This window comes from Zingiber officinale, chromosome 1A, assembly GCF_018446385.1.
Source record: "Zingiber officinale cultivar Zhangliang chromosome 1A, Zo_v1.1, whole genome shotgun sequence".
Classification (NCBI taxonomy): Eukaryota; Viridiplantae; Streptophyta; class Magnoliopsida; order Zingiberales; family Zingiberaceae; genus Zingiber; species Zingiber officinale.
Genome location: NC_055987.1, coordinates 66,954,160 through 66,957,739, shown reverse-complemented (window position 1 = coordinate 66,957,739; position 3,580 = coordinate 66,954,160).

Below are 3,580 nucleotides of genomic sequence, written 5' to 3'. Positions count from 1 at the left end.
CCCCCCCCCCCCCCCCTCTTCCTTGGTGGTCGGCACCCCCCCCCCCCCCTTCTCCTTAGTGGCTGGCGCCCCCTCCTCCTTGGTGGCCGGCGGATTGGAGAAGAAGAATAATAAGAGAAGGAAGAAGATTACAAGGTGTCCCATCCTAGAGCCTCCTTTTGTAACCGGTGGTTTGGAGAAATGGGAGGAAGGGTGGTTTTATCTTGGTAGATCGTCACCCACACAACATCCAAGAAGAGAAGAGGAATATGGCAGAAGATCAAGAGGTCTTTATCTATGAAGAAAGGTACAACTAGTTCTTTAATTCCTCTGCGTAATTAGTTTTATTTTCTTTGTATTGATTTTGAATACCAACAAAAGAGGCCAGCGATTTTGTACCTCGATCAAGGTGTGCTTTGATCATTCAAGAACTTGCTTGATTGATTAAACACATATTTGATCGAACATGCAGGTTGCTAGGAAAAGTTTTATTCTTGTACAATTTTTTGTATAGAGAAATTTAAACAGAACAGAATTCCAGCGCCTTCAAGTGGTATCAGAGCGAGTTTTCTGGTTCTGTGTGATTGGTTTTCGGTTAAACTATGCACTGATCATATACAAGTTTAGGCAGGATAATAGTAGGATGTGCTAGAAAGATTAACTCTGTGGTTGCAGGCATCTTAGGTCCAACTATTATGGTTTTTTATGTTTGTGTATAATTTGAACCCTCGGGCATGTCAAGGTTATTTTGTGTGCATGATTGTAATAATTAAATGCAGTCAGTTGCTGTATTATTATTTTTTTGTTACATTCTATTCGATCTAGATTACATGTAAATTCCTTTGTAGAATATAGGATCAATAAAACTATTTTTTTTTTGTTACGGCTTGTATCCTTGCTATACGTGGTACTATTTTAAGGACCAGAGGTGCGATGAAGAAGGAAGCAAGATAGACGCAACAGCTTGATCCATTGATGGCATATTGGAGGACAACGTTGGATGAGGTCATAATAGTTGAAAATTTTATTTTCATATTTATTGCCTTTATATGTTGTTTTATGTGATGTGATGCTGTGTTTGTGTTGTGATGTGTGTGTATGTTAAAATTCCTTGACTTAAATAACTAAGTATGAGAGGGAATATTTAAATAAATTCCACGGTCTCCATTACTGGTTTGTAAGTGATGCATTCAAACTTGTGCGTTGCCTTTAAGTGTCTTCCTCCATATCGGATGAGTTTGTTTGCGGATCACTAGATCAAACTTCCTTTATGGATGATTCTAGGAAATTATTTAGGTGTGTGATATTCTCCATCTGAAGGGGTACAATCTTAATTAATGGACTAAGTATCAAGTAATGGTATATACTTAGGCACATTTAATAGTATCTTTCCCATCGAAGTCACTGCTATTATTTGTGTGACCGAAGATGAACCAACTATTAATTTTATTTGTCATAAAGTTAGGTTGACAAGATAATAAAATTAATGGGTAAAACCTCCTCTTACAAATGTTTAAATTAGTATACGCTCACAGTATCGTGGCATACGAAATTCACAGTGTTTTGAGATGTTGGTGAATTTAAATTATATTGTTTGAGGAATCAATATTATTTTAAATTCTAAAGTTTTGACCAAATATTTTATTTTGTGATTCTCGGGATTTCAAAATACCTTTCAATCCTCTTGTATTATTTTAAAAGAAAATAAACTTACTGGTCTAAATTATATTGATTGGAAATGGAACTTGGACATTGTCTTAACTGTTGAAGGATATAAGTTCGTACTTCTTGAGGTCTGTCCTAGAGTGTCTGATAAGGATTCTAGTGAAGAGGAGATAGAGAGACATAGGAAATGGGTCAAGGCAGATGAGATGGTGCGGTGTTACATTCTGGCTTCTATGTCAATTGTGTTGCAACATCAGCATCAGGTCATACCCACTGCCTATGACATGATGCTCAATCTCAAGGAACTCTTCGGACACCAGAATCGGGCTGCCAGGCAGGAGGCCATGAGAAACTTAATGACGACCACCATGACTGAGGGGACACCTGTGAGGGATCATATCCTCAAAATGATGGCTCATTTGAATGAGATGGAAGTCCTTAGAACTGAAATCGATGGGGAAACCCAGGTCGATATCATTCTCCAAACGCTGCCCAAAAGTTTTGAGCAGTTCCGTCTGAATTACAACATGAACAAAAGGGTTTATTCATTGGCAGAACTTTTGACAGAACTCCAAGCGGCAAAAGGGATATTCATCAAAGTTCTCAAGTTCAAATTGCTGAAAATGTTTCTGCCTCTAGCCAAAAGGTGGAAAGAAGAAGAAGAAATAAGTTGGTTCGGCAAAGAAAGTGATTTGACCTCAAGGGACTGGCCACAGGCAGGTGTGAAGAAGTCGAAAGGTAAGTGCTTCACATGCAAGCAGTCTGGACATTGGAAGGTGGACTGTCCTCGTAGAAAGGAGAACAATAAAGGTATATCTTATTCATTAGTTGTTGAAACATGTTTAGCGACGTTATCTACCGGTACCTGATGTATAGATACGGGAGCCACTGATCATGTCTGCAATTCATTGCAGGGTTTCAGGAAACTAAATGACTACATGAAGGGGAGATCATCGTCTACATAGGTAATGCTACGAGAGTGGCGGTTGTTGTAGTGGGAGATGTTTATTTATCTTTTGATAGGAATAAAACTTTGATTTTGAAAAATTGTCTTTACGTACCATGTTTTAGAAAGAACTTGATTTCAGTTTCTAAATTATTTATGGATGGATATTCTACTTCTTTTGATGACAAAGTGGTTGTCAAGAAAAATAGGGTGGTTATCTGTTCTGGTGAGTTGGTTGACAATTTGTATACTCTTAATCCAATAACTCCCACGATGCAACAAATGGAAATTAATAACACATCTTCTAATTCTAATAAGAGAAAGCAACCTTCGGAAATCAACCAAATATATCTTTGGTATCTAAGGTTGGGTCATATTAACTTGAGTATGATTCAAAAGTTAATAGCCGATGGAACATTGGGTTCATTGGTAGTGGAAAACTTTCTGGCCTGCGAGTTTTGCTTGGAAGGAAAAATGACCAAGAGGCCTTTTAAGACAAAGGGGTATAGAGTCAAAGAAGTGTTGGAATTGGTTCATTCTGATTTGTGTGGGCCTATGACTATCCAGGCAAGAGGTGATTTCGAATATTTTATCTCTTTTATAGACGACTATTCGAGATATGGGTACATTTACTTGATGCGCCAAAAGTCTGAGTGCTTTGATAAGTTCAAATAGTACAAGGCTGATGTGGAGAAACGTCATGGTAAAAGTATCAAGACACAACGGTCTGATCATGGTGGAAAGTACCTCTTAGGAGAGTTTAGGAATTACTTATCAGAGATTGAGATTCAATCCCAATTGTCTGCACCTGGAACACCCCAACAGAATGGTGTGGCGGAACGATGGAATAGGACTCTTATGGAAATGGTTAGATCAATGATGAGTTATTCAGAATTACCAAATTTATTTTGGGGATATGCTCTGGAAACGGCAGCGTACATTCTGAACTTGGTACTTTCTAAGTCAGTACCTTCTACTCCCACAGAATTA